Here is a 20,011-nt window from a genome sequence, read left to right on the forward strand (position 1 = left end):
CCTGGTTTAGAAGGATCTGACTGCCAACTCCATAGAAGCATTCATGGTTCTTTGAATTGTCATGTAGCAAGGTGGCATCCCAAGCAACCCCTAAGAAGGACAACTTTATGACCCATACAAAAGAAGCTGGCAGCAGGACCTTGGGGAAGGTCAGCCAAAGGCTGGCTGAAACAGACATCAAGCCAGCTGCTGATGTCATCACAGGATGGTGCCCCAGGGTGGAGGCTGCCAATCCATTTAAGGTTCGAGAAGAGGCCTTGGAGCAATGGGCAAGAGTTCTGAGGAAGGAAGGCTATATGGTCAGCTTAAAGGTATTACTTTTACTTTTAGTAGATGCCTTTCTGCAGCATTTTTTGAAAATTGAATGGATCACCGAGGCACCACAAAGTGCTTCAGGTACTCCTGGGTTGATTATGCCATTTTGCATAGTTCCTCCTTCACCTCTTACAACCTTTAAAACTCCAAGACACCCAACTTCAGCTCAAGATTTTCAATTCATCTGACGCCAGTGCACACTCTTAATTTTCATGCTGTGACTGTAATACATAAAATAACCCTATGGCTCCCATTTTCAAACATGTTGCTCTAGTTACTAATTTCTAGTTGACTTCTAATAGCAAATCCACAATAGGAGTAAATGGCTTGATGCCTGAATTCGGAAACTGAATAGAGACACTAACTTTTCCTGTTCTTTTTCACCCCAAAAGAAAAATGCCTACTTATTCCCCCCCCCCCCTAAATTACCTTTCAGGATTTAGTCTGAATCACAATGGAAAGTGGAGCCTTTACATATCACATAATTAAATACTCTTTTATGTCAGGCATTGTAATTTGGCTTAATCCATAAAAATGTAAGACGATTTAGGAATTTTAGCTTTATATGTGTGTATATATACAAAGGTTTCTTTTCACTCAGACAGGCACCACGAAGAGACAAGCAAAGCAATTAGCATATTAAGCCAAAATGTTGAAAGCTTTTAATCCTTTTTTCCGTATTAAATATTTGCTGAATGGAAATGTTTGATCTCTGCTTACATTGGAAAAGAGCAGTATTGAGAGCTGTAGGTATCCTCTCCGCCCCAAAAAGATAGAGGAAAAATAATAAAACAACGTTACTGCTTATTTAATTTCTAATATACATGCATTCTTATTCTTTGGCATTTTTCTTGTCCTTGTGCTACAATTTAAGTGGCTGGTTTGGGCCCAGAGGGGGAGGGAGGAACAGCCCTCTTCAGCTACTGCCAGTATCTCCTCACTGAAAAATATGTACATTTACACATGGAAGTTTTTGCAGTTCTCCTTATCTAAATTTCTCCCTCCCTGGATTTTGGCATTTTGAATTAACTTCTCTTTCTCCCATAGTAATGCATGAGGAATGGCCTTTTGTTCTGTCACTCATTTCCAAGTCTTTTGCAGTTCTTTCGTGTAAAGAAAAAAAAAATGTATGTGCTGCCAACCTTTCTGGATTGAAAAGGTTTGGAGAAAGTGCTGTGGACACCAGTCCCAAAATGGCTGCCGTAGGGGGCATGACGATGACAACAACAACAACAACAACAACAACAACTTGTTTGTTTGTTTGTTTGTACTCCGCCCATCTGGCTGGGCTTCCCCAGCCACTCTGGGTGGCTTCCAACAAAATATTAAAATACAGTAATGCATCAAACATTAAAAGCTTCCCTAAACAGGGCTGCCTTCAGATGTCTTCTAAAAGTCTGGTAGTTGTTTTTCTCTTTGACATCTGGTGGGAGGGCATTCCACAGGGTGGGCGCCACTACCGAGAAGGCCCTCTGTCTGGTTCCCTGTAACTTGGCTTTTCGCAGTGAGGGAACCACCAGAAGGCCCTCAGCGCTGGACCTCAGTGTCCGGGTAGAACGATGGGGGTGGAGACACTCCTTCAGATATACTGGACCAAGGCCATTTAGGGCTTTAAAGGTCTACACCAACACTTTGAATTGTGCTTGGAAATGTACTGGGAGCCAATGTAGGTCTTTCAAGACCGGTGTTATGTGATCTCGGCGGCTGTTCCCAGTCACCAGTCTAGCTGCCGCATTCTGGATTAGTTGTAGGTAGCCCCACATAGAGCACATTGCAGTAGTCCAAGCGAGAGATAACCAAAGCATGCACTACTTTGGCGAGACAGTCCGTGGGCAGAAAGGGTCTCAGCCTGCGTACCAGATGGAGCTGGTAAACAGCTGCCCTGGACACAGAATTAACCTGTGCCTCCATGGACAGCTGAGAGTCCAAAATGACTCCTAGGCTGCACACCTGGTCCTTCAGAGGCACAGTTACCACGTTCAGGACCAGGGAGTCCTCCACACCCACCCACCTCCTGTCCCCCAAAAACAGTACTTCTGGCTTGTCAGGATTCGACCTCAATCTGTTAGCCGCCATCCGTCTTCCAACCGCCTCCAGACACTCACACAGGACCTTCATCTCCTTCACTGGTTCTGCTTTGAAAGAGAGGTTATCCGCCACCCTAAATTAGCATGCACAGATTTATTCATTTATATTATTTATTAAATTTATATACTGCCCTTCATCCAAGAACCACAGGGCAGTTTACAATCCACAACATAATAATAAATAAAACAACACCCCCGCACATAATTTAAAAGGCCTTAGATTGTTTAATTATCCATAGGCCTGAGAAAAATGGAATGCTTTTGTCTGGAACCTAAAAATATGTATTAAAGGTGCCAGGTGAGAGCGTTCTTCTCTTTACGTTTGTGCACTTTCCTCACTAATGACTCTCATAAGGCCAATTTCTTTTCCCAAAGTCTGCCTAGTCCTCACTCTCCAGTTCAAAAAAAATCCCCTTCTTCTTTTGCAAACCAAAAGGATCTCTCCTCTACCTCTGGGATGCAAGAGCAACACAACACACACAACAATCTGCCACCCCCACCCCCGCAAAAGGCTGGTTTCTCAGTACCAAAGTGGGCTGGGGCTTCCTGGGGCTGTTAAGACGGATGGGTTGAAAAAAGTTCCCCACCCCAAGTTGTTGTTGTTTAGTCGTTTAGTCGTGTCAGACTCTTCGTGACCCCATGGACCAGAGCACGCCAGGCACTCCTGTCTTCCACTGCCTCCCACAGTTTGGTCAGACTCATGTTTGTAGCTTCGAGAACACTGTCCAACCATCTCGCCCTCTGTCGTCCCCTTCTTCTTGTGCCCTCCATCTTTCCCAACATCAGGTTCTTTTCCAGGGAGTCTCCTCTTCTCATGAGGTGGCCAAAGTCTTGGAGCCTCAGCTTCACGATCTGTTCTTCCAGTGAGCACTCAGGGCTGATTTCCTTAAGAATGGATACGTTTGATCTTCTTGCAGTCCATGGGACTCTCAAGAGTCTCCTCCAGCACCATAATTCAAAAGCATCCCAAGAATAGGCACAAATTTAGAAATAGTTGCAATACAATAAGCAGAAATAAAATGGCCAGGTGAGCTACTGAGTCTGCTGCTCCGGTGATAACTGATGGGCACGTTCAAGACCCTTGCTCTGTTTTCTGCTTGGTAATCATCTTTGAATTGGGGTACCGTACAGCTTGTCATTGGTGATTTAGTGGGTGATTGGTTGCTGTGGAAAGGGCCTGCTTTTGATTGGCTGCTGCTGTGGTAATGGGGTGGGTGATTGGTTGCTGCGGCAATACATCCATCCTGTAGATTTAAGTATCTGTCCATAGTCACCTATGTGTTATCAGAGGCTCAGAATCCACATTCCCTTGTAAGAAAATATGAAATAACATAAAACCATTTTTGCAGGCCAAAAATAAAAAATAATTAAAAAAAACCAATGTGTATGTGTGCAGGGGTGACAAGAAATTTTCTGCACCGGGTACCACCTGACCTTCCTATGCCTCTGACATAGGGGCATCTTATACACAGAAAAGTACGGTAAATAGGGTGCACTCTGTCCTCCATTGCTTTAGCTTCTAGGAAGGGTGATGCTGGTGAATCTGCATCATGAGTTTCTGTAGCATGACTCAGTGTTTCTGCTGTTACCTTCCCTGTTCAGGAAGGAGCCATATTAATCAGTTCCCAAGCCACAAAGGTACAGTCCTAAGAAGCCTAAAGTGGACGTAAATTGACATATATCATTATTAAGGCTTAATAGAATCCATGGATAAGATATCAGTTCAATGTGGTGTCTTGAGAGACCCATGTATCATTCTTTCCTTCCGTGACAACAGCAGGTCCTATCAAGAGAAAAACACATTGTCTAATGCCGATGTTTCCAATAAGACCTTTCTTAATTGTTATAATGTTGGCTTTTGATGTGAGCCATTGTCAAGATGCCTTTTTAATGACTCCTCTGACAGAACTGAGCAAGGTCATTGAGCGCGTTTGTGGAGACAAAGAATTATTCTCCTCTGCCATTTATTATGAAGAAGAGCCATTACAGTAATCCTCACTTAAGGAACATGATTAATGGTGTGATTAGCAACTAGCTCACATTTGAAAAGGATGGAAGCAGAAACCACCTCATCATAGAAAAGAATTGTTTTCCGAATGGTTCAGAGCAGCACACACACAGCATGAAAGTCCCTTTGAGTGACTCATTCTCTGACTCTCTTATCTCTTATGGTTTGGGTTTTGTTTTGCTTTCTTTGTTTTTGGTCTCTGTAACTATAATCAATTTTAATTATGGGGAAGTTAAGCACTTAGCTTGCTGTACAAGGGACCTTTACAATAATGAAAGAACATTCTGCTAACCTGATTCCACCAGATTTCCTAATGTCACAAATGATCAAATTGACCTAAAACAAGTCCTAGGCCTTTGGTTATTATTGTTTTTACTATTATTACTGATGATGTGTCCAAGGCACAATGGGACATCAGTAAAATTTGTTCAAAGAAATGAGCATGTACAGTCATACCTTGGAAGTCAAACAACTTAGTTCTCAAACGTTTTGGCTCTCAAACGTCGCAAACCCAGAAGTGACTGTTCTGGTTTGTGAACTATTTTTGGAAGCCAAACGTCCAACAGGGCTTCTGGGACTTCCAATTAGCCTCAGGAGTTCCTGCATCCAATCAGAAGCCACACTTTGGTTTTCAACCATTTTGAAAGTCGAACGGACTCCATTCGACATCCAAGGTACGACTTTATATACGATAGATAGATGAGGAAATTATTTGCCCCTACATATAGGACACTAATTTGCTTCGGTACTCCTCTCTCAAATACATTGGAGGGCAGAATTGTGTTTGATGAGCTATGCCCATTCCACAAGGCCTGTTGAGCACTGTGCATAGTGCCTGGGAAGATGTATAAAACAAAGCCGAGATGTGCACATTTCCCAAGGCCCATTGGGAAGTGACTGTTTATGCCCAAGGTGGGGTGGAATGCCTGCGAAATGTTTTGATTTGTTTCATCAACTGGACAATTGACACTTTTATGGGAGGCTGGATGCGATTTGACTTTTGTGGATTGATATAATTGGGGCCTGGTGGTTACTTGGTTTTTCTTTCAAGATACAGAATGTATCTTGGGGAAAGGATATTAGAGGCGGGGGGCTATTGGATGATCTGTCTCAATGATCAAGGGGAGAAGTAGGCATTGCAAAAGAAGAAGTCAAATGGGGTGATAGGTACATGTGTGTGTCATCTTCCCCCACCAAGCTCCCTCCTATCTGTTCTACTAATGGACGCTCTAGCACTGTTCTCAACCATCTTATGGTTCTTCTGTTGCATGCTGCATAAGCCTGAGAGAATAGAAAGGCTTTCTGCAGGCATTTAAGAGTTAAAACAGAAGACACCTGCTGCATCTGTGTTGGCACAGTATTCCACAATACTGGGCCAATGGTACTAAAGGCTTGGTTTCCTGTTGTCAAGTAAGTCTCACCAACTTGGGGAACAATCAACAATGCTCCTGAGCATGATCTGCTCTGGTGGTTCTATTTGCTATCATTGTGAGTCACTTTGCATCATGGTAAGGCCGGCCATGCTCCACATAAACGTTTATATTACAGCCTTGTAGATACAGATCACATGATTTGAATGAAGGATGATCTGCATGCTGTACACAAGACAAAGTAAAGCAAATAAACACCAATTGGTCATATGTTGCCTGGTAAAGGTCCTATTGGACACCTCTGGGAGGGGAGAGTTAGAGAGACTTTGCATTGGATTCCAATACTGCTCTTGCTATAATTAAGATGGATATACAAGCCTGGACTGAAAGTGGGTTAAAGGTGTTGCAAGCTATTGGGCAAAACAGATATTCAAGCCAAGCAGGTTGATGGTGGCAGGATGTCCTCCTTCTGCAACTGTTTCCACTGAGGGCCTTTGCTTCTTCGGTCAGCAGGCAGGCTTAGCTTCTAATTAGATTTCTCCTTGGTCAGAAGTGATGGCATCTGGCAGACTCATAGGCTACAGAATCAGAGGCATGGGGTGTTTGAGCGCAATAATGCTATGTGCATCAATCCTCATCCTATTTCTGTCTCCCCTGGTGTACAGAAATGCAAGGAGGTTATGTACCAGCCGTGGAAGCAAATTAATCAGGCGCCAGTTCTAAGGTACTTATGCCAGATGCTTGCCAAGGGCATGCAGAGGCAATCACTTGGTCTATCCAGGGGCCATCGAGGCTGACCGTGGCACTCCAGACTTCTCTGCCCAGTTCTCAGGGCAGAGGGGTATGCCCCTCTCTCCAGAACATGCTTCCCACAGGTCTTGCTTTCTGCACTCTCTTTGAGAGCTTTTGGCTGGCTAGAATGTGCCCTTGAACTGGTTGAATGCGACTTGCTTGCCAGGAGTGGATGCAGAAATGTCTGGCCTTTGTGTCAAGAGTCACCTGCACTGATGCAACTTCTTTTGGCTCTGGGCATCAACCATTACTGGTATGTGGCCACCAGAAGGTTCCCCAGAAAAGGAACATGATCCTTGGGCAGCAAAAGGTAGCTCCATCCTACCACACCTGCTGCCACTGAGGCAGGTAGAACTTCACCTTAACATGGACCTGTAGCAGGCAATAACACAGTGCCTTCTGTCACATACCAAAGAGTTATCTGCACTGAGGACTGGGATATAGTCCCAAGTAGAACTTTAGTCATTGCAGATTCTGATGGTAAGTAAAGAAAGATTTGGCCACTATATATCCTGATCTTGAGTCAAAGAAGAATATAAAAAGAGCCTGCCAAAGGCCGCATCCTATTCTTGCAGTGGTCAGCTGGATGCCTTTGGGAAGCCCACAAGCAGGACTTGACTGCAACAGCAACTCTCCTCCCCACCTGTGATTCCCAGCAAGTGTCATGGAGACAGAGCATAGCTACTGATAGCCTTCTCCTGCATGAATCTGTCTAATCCTCAAGCCATCCAAGTTGGTGGGTACCACTGCCGCTTGTGAGAGTGAATTCCATAGTTGAACTTTGCACTGCATGAAGAAGTACTTTCTTTTGTCCTGTCCTGATTGCAGCTTCATTGGATGGTCCTAGTCTAGAGTACATCAGTGCTTTGATCTAGCATTAAGCCATCTTTTCAGATCTCTATCATGGATGAAATTACTTCACCTGCTTGGTCAATTTCAGAAGTCCTGGCCATGTTACTAAATACGAAACCTCCAGCAAGGGGTGGGGAAGCATGACAGGATATATTTTTGGTGCTCTGCCTTCCCATCGCACAGTATATCCATCACTTTCATGAGTGTCCTGAGCACAGCTGAACAAATCATTTTGATGTCATCCTTCATCCCAAATACAAATGATCCAAGTGAAACTATTTTTATAATGTGTGCAATTTAGCAGGGTTATTAGTTTTGTGTCATTGGCATCAATGTGAAACAGCACATAACTAATGAAACAAATGACACCAAACTAATGAAAGAGCAAGAGAAATTAATAGGAAGCCCTTTCGATCTCTATAAGCATTTTCGAAAGGGGGGAAATCCTAATGGCTTTCATTATCTACAGACAGCATTTTTGAAGCAATTGTTGATCATGCACTGGTGTGCATGCACACACACACACACACACACACACACACACAAACCCAGTGTGGCCGTCTGTTCCACCTCCGCCTCCATATCATCTCTATTGGTGCTATGACAAATTAACCGCGTCAGCTGTCAATTATCCTAATTTTAAGAGGCAATCATGTCTGCAAAGCATAAAACATCCTGTTTCCTTTTATTAATCTACTGGCTCATCTGCTAGAAGAGTAATACATTACGACTCTTCCATTTCAGAGTACTTTGTTTCCAGGGACACAGGGTGCAGTGACAAGCTAGATCTGAGCCCGAACTACTCAACAGTGTGCTTTGTTTGTGAACAATATTTTTGTGGTGCTTGAAGAACACCTCCACTCTTTAGCAGTGCTTCACTTCTATTCCATTAACCAAACACTTGCTTATTCATTTTCATTGCCCTCACTTATGGCATCATGTGTTCAAACCTGATTGGCTTCATAGCATTTGTGATGTCATCTCATTAACTTTATTGGCTGGGAGGTGTTCTGGGGGGTGAGCAGGACCACAGTCTAATGGAGGTCAAACGAGGTGGCCCGTGATATGGGTTGGACAAGTGTTATAGGTAGAGCATCTGGTTTGCAGGCAGAAGATTCCATGTTCAATCCCCGACATCTCCAGTTAAGGCTGGGAATGCCTGCTGTCTGAAATCCTGGAGAGCTAGATGGACCAGGATCTTGACTCAATCTAAGGCAGCCTCCTGTGTTTATTTTTTCATATGAGGATAAGCATACAGCCACCACCAATTGTGCAAATTTGTGGCTTGAAAAAGGGCTTGCCCTGATCTCATAAACTGCAGTGGCCATTCCCTGGCATCAGCACTGGTGCAGATCATCCCCATTTCCATGTTGAGCCCATTGAACTCAACAGGTGAACCCATAGTTCAGCACCAGAAACTTTGTCAATTCCTTTGACACCCCAAGAAGAGATTTGTTGGGCAGGACAAGCCAGGCAGACAGAAGAAGGATTTTCTCTTATATATCAGGAGTTTATCAAATATTTCTTCTCTTTTTAATGGTTGGGTAAAAGTGTCCATATTTGAGAAGATCAGTACCTTGCTAATCAAAATGAAGATTCTACCTTAGGGACTGTGGCTTGAATGATGGCTGTTTGTGGATAGAATGCCAGGCACCAAAAAAGATGAATGGGTGAAAGATGGGATGGGAAACGGCAAGAATATTTAACACCAGCCAGCAAAGGTTATCCTGCACAGCTTGGATGAGCAGAAGGATGGGCTGGAATGCCAATGAGCCTTATAAAATGAAACCCAAATACAAAGTCATTAATTTTATTTTCAAGCTTCTATAGCCTGTGGCTGTTTTCTGAACACAGCACCAAAAATAGACTAGCCACGGCAAATATATTCAAGAAAAGCTCCGTGTCAGGAGGCAGGGAGACAAACTGATGCCTGCCCATGATGGCAATGTTCCACCTCTGCTGCTGGAGGCAGTGAGACTTTGAATACCAGCTTTTGAGGGTCGCAAGTGGGGAGAGTATTGTCAGGCTCATGTCCTTCTTGTGGACTTCCCATAGGCATCTGGTCAGCCACTGCAAGAACAGGATGAATCCAAAGTTTCAGGACAGACTAAAGAAAGTATAGAAGAAGAAGAGGAGGAGGAGGAGGAGGAGGAGGAGGAGGAGGAGGAGGAGGAGGAGGAGTTTGGATTTGATATCCCGCCTTTCACTCCCCTTCAGGAGTCTCAAAGCGGCTAACAATCTCCTTTCCCTTCCTCCCCCACAACAAACACTCTGTGAGGTGAGTGGGGCTGAGAGACTTCAAAGAAGTGTGACTGGCCCAAGGTCACCCAGCAGCTGCATGTGGAGGAGCGGGGAAGCGAACCCGGTTCCCCAGATTATGAGTCCACCGCTCTTAACCACTACACCACACTGGCTCTCATCATAAAGTGCACAGTTAAATGATGTTGCTTCCACAGGAAGTAGTGATGACCACCCAATGTGATGGCTTTAAAAGGGGATTTAAAACACTTGTAGTGGATAAGGTTATCAGTGACTGTTAGCCACATTGGCTACTTTTGGCCTCCACTGCTGAAGACAGTGTGCCTCTGAATACCTTGACTCCCAGGTGGGAAGAGTGCTCTTCAGCTGAGGTTCTGCTTATGGACTTCCCATGGGCATCTAATTGCCCACTGTTGCATTGCTACAATGCAATAGTTCCATAATACAATAAAATACAGTATAAGAAATAAAAGATGTGGAAGAATGCAATTAAAAATCATACAGCATAGTGTGTGTGTGTGTGTGTGTGTGTGTGTGTGTTTTCTTGAGAAATAAAAAGTACAAAATTACAAGTGCACGGAGTAAGATAAGACATGAAAAAGAAGAAGAAACAAGAAAAAGCACCCATTTGGAAAACAAAACAGAACAAAAAGAGAGAGGGGGGGATATTGTATCCATTAGGGAAAAAAGGGGGAAATTGTTATTGCAGTTAACCAGACCTTAAGCTAATGTGGTATTTATAAAAATGAGCAGCAACATTGGTGAGCGGTCTGCCAAGATCCTCCGCAATTTTTTGAGTGGCCCATACGGAAATAGATTTTGGGAACTACTGGTGTAAGGCAACCAACTTGCATCAGATTGGATTCTTCTCCCTCTTCTCCCTGCAGAACCTCTGACAAGCCTGACATTCATCTAACGCCATCCCTCTGCCTACCCAGATATTTGGGCAGCAATCAGTACCTCAATTGTCTTTCTATTGTTTTCTCAGCTTCAGCCTTTATGGATGGCTGCTACAAATGTTTTAATTTCTTCAATGCTTGAGAAGCAATCAATCCCAGGAGAATCAATTTCATCTATATCGTATGTATTTTCCCCCTCCTCCCCTTTTGATAACTTAGCGCAAGTACAGATTTATTAGCAGCTGGGTCCCTTTTAAGCAGAATTTTAAATAGCCAGCTTGCAGTTTGGGAAATGAAATACTTTCTCCTGCCTCTAATAATAATTAGATTGGAAAGTCAAGGCAATAAAGCAACACTGTTAGGGTGATTAGATCTGTAGTAGGTTTCAGCTCTTTGCGGAAGGAGCCCTGCTTAAAAGGGCACCTCCAAAAGTGAGTGTTTGATTTACGGGCCCTGTTAAATGTTTCACATTCAAAAAGGGTTTGGAATGCATCAGTTCGGGGCACTTGTATCCTATTAAGTTGTTGTACGTCATGCAGCAATGATCTGGTGCAAGAAGGGGTGCTGAATGTCAAGCAGGGAGCTCTGCTATTGCTCAGGAATGCTTTTTCTTTCCCCCCGAAATATGCTTCCAGCTCTGTCTCCCAGTTTTAGGCAAAGTCCTAGCTGCATCACCTCTAGAAACAGCCGTGTGACGGTCTTCTCAGTCACACAATTTTTAGAGCGTTCTTTTTTTTTAAAAATAATATTTACTACTTTTCCAACCATTTAAACACTACAAAAAAAGAACAATACAATACAATACAGAAACACTACATAACACTAACACTAACAAAATAGAACAAAAACAAACAAAAACAGTTTAAAACACCTCAAACATTTTCAATATCTTATCTTTCATTCACTTATTTCAACAACCTCCACACACCGCCCTTTTTGTATTCCACTTCTGTTAATTGTTTCAGCAATTCCTTTCCATCTTCCTCTGTTTTCTATCCTATAATTATCTTAACACATTCTAGCCTTATTTTTTCCTTTAATATTCTATTAATCTATTTATACTTAATTCCTTATAACATTTCTACTAAAGCCATATAACTTCATTCCAACATTCTTCTAACATTCATTAATTTTACAGTATTTCTGTAAATAGTCTTTAAACTTTTACCAGTCTTCTTCCACTGACTCTTCTCCCTGGTCTCGGATTCTGCCAGTCATTTCCGCCAATTCCATATAGTCCATCAACTTCATCTGCCATTATCCAACACATTATCCAAGTGTTTTCAAGAGGCAGCCATTCTCTCAGCCAGCAAAAAGCAGCTGATTCACAACAAAGTTTAAGGTCTGGCAGGGCAAATCCACCTCCTTCACAATTTTTAGAGCGTTCTTAACTCAGAATCAAGCATAGCAACTTTGGGTAGACCAGAGGTGGGGGGACTAGATCCAAATGGTGGGTGCCCCACACAGGACTGTTTGACAGCGGAGCCACATTTGACAGACGAGGGGAGGGGCCACCCACTTGTCAATCATTTATCCTAACAACAACTTCTCAGCTGATGGTTGGCGCTTGCGAAGCCAGGGGTGTTTGCAAGCCAACTTTGGGTCCAGAGACAGGTCTCCTTCATCTGCCCCACACCTGATGTCTGAGGCACCAGCTTTTGAGGATGATTGGGGGGCCAACATTGTGCATGTTGACATCATAGGGTTGCCATACATCCATATTTCCCCAGACATTACCGGGATTTCAAAAGTCCGGGGAGGGGGGATTTCTGAATGGTGGCGCTTTGAATCTTAGGCAGGGGGGGGGGGCCAACTTTGGGTTTTGTGCTTTTTTTAAAAAAGCTTTCAGGGTGTCCTGGTTTTTACTTTTTTTAAAAAAATATATTCATTTTATAACACAAATAAAAAACACAAACAAAAAAACAAACAAATTCTTGTCATATCCTTATTTTTCTAAACATTGTTAACTGGGCTTCCCCAAGTCCCACCTATCTGATTTTCATTTTACTTCATCTTTAGCAGTTTACCTATATCATAGCTTCTAACCATCTTGTTTTTCTTAATCACACTTAAAATAACTTCACATTTTATCACTTACAAATAATACTATTTTAAAACACACTATCTTCTACTTCTAACCCTACAGCCTATATCCACTTCCAAAGCTATTCAAAGATTTAAATATTAACATATTTTTTTCAAATATTCCTTAAACTTCTTCCGGTTTTCTTCCACCGTCTCTTCTCTCTGGTCTCGGAGTCTCCGGTCAGTACGGCAAGTTCCATATAGTCCATCATCTTCATCTGCTTTACTTTTTGAAATACAGCAATCCTATGACATCATGCATGTGATGTCAGGGCATCAAGAGGAGCTGTGGATGGAGCTGTGTAGATCAATGACCAGTGGTGGTTCCTTCTCCTCTTGGCAAGGCCACCGGCAGAAGGCTGCTTCAACCGTCATACCTCTCTGCAGCAGCAGGAGGAGAAGGAGCTGGCCACTGGAGATATGCCACACTTGGCTCCGAGCTTCAGCTCTGCATTTTCGGGACATTTGGGGGTCCGGCCCCTATCCCAAAAATATCCGGGGGAGGAGCGGAAGGACTTGATATCTAGGAGCCGGCAGCCTTATGTCACATATATATTCAGGTATAAGGCCTGGCTGAAAGAGCCTCATGGGCTAAACCAAGAGGGCTTATGGATCTAAACAGGCTAGAGGGTTACCACCAGAGTGCTAGACAAAGCCAAGAAGCATTGCTCCTCTCTCTCAGGGCTGACTGAAGACATTTTGCTGCCCGAAGCAACTTTTTGCTGCCCAGAAAGTGACATAGGAAGCAATGTGGACCTCAGACAGAAAAAAAGTTTGCCCACTCCTGCTCTGGGGTATTCATTGAACTCCCAGAGTTCCTAGGGATGTTCTCCTAGGTGTTAATGGAAGACCTGGAGGATCTACTAGGAATATCATAGGAGCCAACTCCTAAGAGTGAGGTCCCTTTGCTCCACCATAAAATATATGAGGGGGCCAGCCCACCACAAAGTTGATGGGCATTGCCATTCAAATGGTGTGTGTGCACTGCATCATGTGATTAATTATGTGGGGTGGGGCTTACTCCCCCCCCCCAATATTTTAATCAAGTTGGCACTCCTGAGGGATACTGAGACATGTGTTTTTCCTCTCTCATATTAGTAACTTGATAAAGGACTTTAGTTTCTAATGTGTAATGATGTATTAGTTACTCTCCCAAGAATATAGTGTGCTTTTTTGTCATCACGGAGCTTGCTGGAAGATGCTTGAAGGACACTTTGTTTTGCTAAAGCTGATTCTCTATCATCTCCCTTTTGTTTTGCTCTGTTGCTACTTTCATACAAAGTCCTTTTGGTTTGAGAGCTGTAGGAAAGTGATGCTCTCCCTAACTCAAGTCCAAGGTTCTTATTGTCCCCTATTCTGTAAAAGTGCAGCTTGGCAAGAAAATGGTCTGATATTTCTACCATCAGTACTCTAACCCTGACACCAAATCCATTAGAAATAAGTTTGCATGGAGGTAGTGCAGTTTAAGTGGCCATTAATTAGCAGAATAATGTAAATAAGACCATTAAATGGAAAAATCTTGTAATCCTGAAGATATTTCAGGAATGTAAGTAAGCTGTATTATTTTTAGTTTCCAAACTGTAATTTCCTTTAGTAAAGGACTATGTTATACATAACCCGACATTTAAACACTGTCAAGACTGTTTTTCTGGATGCAGAATATATTTTATTTATTTGTTTATTTTATTTATACAGCACCCTTCATCCGGGGATCACAGCATATATGTGCTGGTTGAGAGGGCGGTAAGGAAGACAGAAACTCGGTATTTGCAGAAAGAGAGGAAATGACACCATTTCCAAGCCCCCCCCCCAAAAAAAAACCCCTAAAAAAACCCAAGAAATAAAATTTGAAAGACCAGCACCACTTTCGAATGTCAGAGGCAAAAGGAAGAGCGATCCGAAAAACACAATGAACTTTGAACAATTTCTGCAAGCAGATGGAGATCAATACCCTAGTAGATATGAAATGTTAACATATTCCAGTGGAATCCAAGATATGACTGTATGATGGATTTGCCAGGTTGCATGTACATTTAGAAATGAAAACCAAGCTTAAACCAAGATGTATATCGTCTCTCAGCCATTCCATGGACTTCACAAAGCTTCTAAGCTATGTGTCAGTAAACCTAATCCACTCAGCAATACCCATCAAGCAGCGTGCCACAAAAGACCACATCTGAAAGCACAAGGGGAGCATTATGGAAGTTGATCACACTTTATCCCATAAATAAGAAGAAAGGGGGGGGGGAGAGAAGTGAACACAGCTGTCATTGGTAAGATACTTTGAAATTATTAGGTGGTAGAAAGCTGAACTGTCATTCTTTTTTTAAAGATATATTGGTGGGGCCTCAGCTTGCAACTCCCACATCAGCTCAAAGGAAAGTGCTAATGTATCCCTCTTGCCAGGTAACATTTCGGAAGTTGTGGTCCCAGGAGATCTGAAACCCATTACAAGGTTGAGCAGATGAGCCTAAATAGACAGAGTAACTGGACTTTATGACAAGAGAAGACTCCCTGGAAAAGACCCTGATGTTGGGGAAAGATTGAGGGCACAAGGAGAAGGGGACAACAGAGGATGAGATGGTTGGACAGTGTTCTCAAAGCTACCAGCATGAGTTTGACCAAACTGTGGGAGGCAGTGGAAGGCAGGAGTGCCTGGCATGCTCTGGTCCATGGGGTTGTGAAGAGTCGGACATGACTAAACGACTAAATAACAACAACAACTGGACTTCAAGTAGGCATGGGTGTGCAAGCTACAAAAATGAAGGCCTGGGAGATTGCTTCACCTCATATACACTCTCTCAACCACTTAAATATGTGGAACTCACACTGTTATAGGTGCCACATAATACTTGTTCCATATCCTTTTTAACCAAGCCTTTGGTTGATCTTATTGACATCCAACACCCTTTTAGAATGTGGGTTTTGGCGGTGGGTGGGTGGGTGGAGTTATTGGGTTATTTCTTTTGATTTGATATGTTGTGTTCTTGTTGTGAAGAGCCTGAGACCTCCGGGTATAGGACGGTGTATAAGTTGAATTAATAATAATAATAATAATAATAATAATAATAATAATAATAATAATAATAATAATATTGAAATCAGGCAAATGCCTTCACAGTACTCTTTTTGGCACCTACTAAACACATATTTGTTTAGAGAAGCCTACAAAGTTATTTCTAGAAAGCTGGTGCATTTTCAGTTTATTGCTGATTTTATTTATTATTTATTATTGTTATTTATTTATTTATTTATTTATTTATTTATTTTAACTTCAGCAAGGCAGTGGCCTCAGATGTCTTTAGGAGGGAAGAAAAGAGGATGGATTTCAATGGGGTTTACACAGAATGTAAAGAATGAAATGAAACTGAAACCAACATGAAACCAGCTGCAACTGCTGCGAAACCAAACCAATGCAAATGAAATGAAAGTGAAACTAAACCAAGGCGGCCTTTACAAACTAAGCAGAAACTGACACTAAATGAAAAGCTAAACGATTCCCTTTACTTCAAGCAAACTATCCTAATGTCATCAGGACAGTCCACCCATCTTTGAAGGAACCAGGCTGCTGATTGTCCAAGAGTAAGCATGGAGACATATGGGAGATAAGGCTATCAAGAGTTTGGCTAATATTCAGAGATGCAATGTTGTGTCTTCACTGTCACTGGCAGCCTGCCTCCGAATGACAGTTGCTGGCAATCACAGGTGGGGAGAATGCTGCCAAGATCCCAGAAGGCATCTGGTTGGCCACCGTGATAACAGAATGCTGGAATAGATGGCTCACTGGCTTGATCCAGCAGGTCTCCTCTTATGTAGCACCCCCTGCCCCATTTCTCTACTCCTTGCTTGAGAAACAAAAGAAGAAGAAAACCCCCTTTTGAAGAACAGGTAGATTCAAGGTTGGGTGGCAAGATCTCTTTAAAAAGACCTGCAATGAAAAGTAAGCCTTGAAACAGTATCTACCATACTCTGTGGAGCCCCTTTCTTCTCTGGAATTTCTCTGAAGGCTTTTCTTCCTGGTAATTGTCTTCTTGGCCATATACATGCAGAACTTCCATTCCAACTAACACCCTTGCTTTCCCTGTCAAGCCTCCTTCAGCAATAACCTGAATTTTATTTATTAATTGATTTATTACATTTACATACCACCATTATCTTCCAAGGATCTCAAGTTGGTCATCGTTTTCATGACCACTGCCTGCTACCTCCGGTTTGCTATTGCTTGGCTCTGCCCAGTCCCCCCAAAATTCACCTTCATCCACCAGCCAACATAAGTAGCATCTATGGTCCATTTCTTTTTATGGATTTTAAAGCAAGTCTAACCCTATCCAGGCATTCCAGTCCTCATGCAATTAGAATCATGTGAGGGGAGAACAGGGAGGTGCTCGCTGCTCCCTCCTCCTGGTCGCATCCCCATCACCTGGCCCCACCACCCTCCAAACATTTTGAGAATAAAAGAAGACAACCCCATTTTCACTGTGCCAAACTCCTCAGAAGAAGGGAGGAATATGACCATGAAAAAGCTGAGTCTCCTAATTAGTATGAGTTCCAATAGAGCCTCATGCTGCCATTGTAAACCTTTGTAGAGCATTTCCCCATTTATCCGAACCTCTGATTGCCTCAATAATTTGATTACTCCAAAACCATTTAGAGAAATCAGGCAGCAATGTAATGATGTCAAATATTTAAACTGCTATTAACACTGGAGATTTAAGTCAGCGTTTTCACTCACTTTGATTTAAATCAATCCCATTTCAGTCTTTTGTCGATTTCAGTGGGGACTAATGGTGAAGACGGTGTCGAAATTGCATTCTGCACATCGCCGTTAGTCAGATCACTAGAGTCATTTCATACCTGGTGGAATATATCAAACAAACAGCAATCGGTTTCATTTTTATAAGAATGCGGCCGATCTACATTATTCATATATCTCACAGAGCTTGGCGTGTTTAAATTGAAGTCTTAGTGTAAAAATTATGTGCGGTGGGATATAAAAGATCTTTGTTGTATTAGTCATCGTGAAACAATATCTTTGCCGGAACAGTAAATCAAACAAGGCTTCCCATTGTCACAATGGTAAACACTGTGATTGTTGTATGGTGTCTTTTCTCCTGATGATTGCCGATGTGCTCTTTTGAATAAGCTGATCTTGTTGCAAAACTAACAGAAAACGAGATAAAACACAGTTTTAAAATGCAGTTGAATGCTCTGGACTCAATATCGGAAAAATGAGCCATGTTGATTTTGCACTAGAACGTCACAATGGAGAAGAACCTTCTGAAAATTCTAAATGCATGTAGGCAAATCAACCCTATTCACACCAATAACTGAGTAGGCTTGAGCCAAAATGGATCCCTGATTTCACCATATTTGTGTTTGGTTTTGTTTGGTTTTTAAAACAAAAAACAAAACCCACCACTATAATCAGGGCTTTTTTTTCTCTTCAGAACTCAGTTCTGGCACCTCACAGGTGGATGCAATTTCCATTGTAATTGCCATTCCCAGAAAAATAACACTGACAATAATTCCTATGAAGGTATATACTGGCTTCAGATGGTTCAAGGTTATTTTTTCCCATTTTTCTAAAAACATATATATTGAATTTAGTTAGTTGCATTTAATACACACTCAGAGTTTTCTTTCTTAATGGGAAGCTGACTTATACTGAGTCAGACCATTTGTCTGTCTAGTTCAATGTTGTCTACACTGACAGGCATTAACACTCAAAGGTTTCACATGAGGATTTCTCCCAGCCCTACCTAGAGATGTTAGGAATTGAACCAAGCAGATGCTCTACCACTGACTTGCAGCCTTTTCCTGGGCCTTCTTTTCTCCGTCCGTGGCAATCATAGGGATAGGCAGGCATACTTCATTTTCGAGCTGCAGAGGGTCAGTGAGAGACAACAAAAACAGAGCCAGAAGAATTAAATGTACCATTGTGGAAGGTTTTGTTGGCTAAGTAAGACTTTGCAAGCCAGGACATAAATCACATGCAATAGCACTTGCCACTTTCAGAGGCTCGGCTCCCTGTGGAAGCCTTGAGGTAACATCATGTACAAACTTGTGAGTTTTGTAATGTGCTGGAGAATGGAGTCATCACCTTCCTGTCCAAATATCCCACTGAGCAAAGTGGAGAAAGTACTATGCTCACTCTTTCCATCCAATATTATTTTCAAATAACCCTCGCTATCACTTTATCCAGCAAGCTGATTTTCCAGAAACCTGTTCCAAGATGTAATGAACCACACATGTCTCCCCTGCTACTGGGGGTGGGGGTGGGGGAGTGGAGAAATATGAAAAGACAAACTGTTTTTATCAGCCCAAACCCTTCAGGGCTTCCCACTCAATTAGATAGATTCTAATCTGTGGTCCCTAAAGCACATTCAGGCTGCACTCCTATCCTAAGCACACTCAACTGTGAGTTATGCCCACTGAACATGGTGATATTTAATTCTGAATAAAAATGTGTAGGATGGTGTAGCCAAGATCTCTAAATACAGGGAAGAAACCAGAATTGGATGGCAGACCCTCCAAGTGCCCCTATTTTCCAGGGACAGTCCTGGATTTACAGAAACCAACCTGCTTTCTGATTTGATCATGGAATGTCCTGCTTTTCTTGAGGATGTCCCTATTTTCATCAGAGGGAAATGGGAGGGTATGTAATTATCTGACCCCTGAGACAAGGAGATAATTAACTATACAACCTTTAGAAGACATCTGAAGGAAGCTCTGTATAGGGAAGTTTTTTCAAATGTTAAATGTTTCATTATGTTTTTATATATGTTGGAAGCCGCCTAGAGTGCCTGGGGCAACCCAGTCAGATGGGCAGGTAATAAATATTAAAATTCTTATTGTTATTGAATAGTAAAGGTAAAGGGACCTCTGACTGTTAGGTCCAGTTGCAGATGACTCTGGGGCTGCAGCGTTCATCTTGCTTTACTGTCCGAGGGAGCCGGTGTTTGTCCGCAGAGAGTTTTTCTGGGTCATGTGGCCAGTATGACTAAGCCGCTTCTGGTGAACCAGAGCAGTGCACAGAAACACCGTTTACCTTCCCGCTGGAGCAGTACCTATTTATCTACTTGCACTTTGATGTGCTTTCGAACTGCTAGGTGGGCAGGAGCAGGGACTGAGCAATGGGAGCTCACCCTGTCGTGGGGATTTGAACCGCCGACCTTCTGATCGGCAAGCCCTAGGCTCTGTGGTTTAGACCACAGCGCCACCCGCATCCCTTATTATTGAATAGAATGTCCCTATTTTCATCAAAGAAATGTTGGAGCGTATGGAATGGTTGGAGCAACTCTTCCATGAGGAAAGGGTACAATGTTTGGTTGGGGCTTTTTAATT

This window comes from Podarcis muralis, chromosome 12 (genome assembly GCF_964188315.1).
Source record: "Podarcis muralis chromosome 12, rPodMur119.hap1.1, whole genome shotgun sequence".
Classification (NCBI taxonomy): domain Eukaryota; kingdom Metazoa; phylum Chordata; class Lepidosauria; order Squamata; family Lacertidae; genus Podarcis; species Podarcis muralis.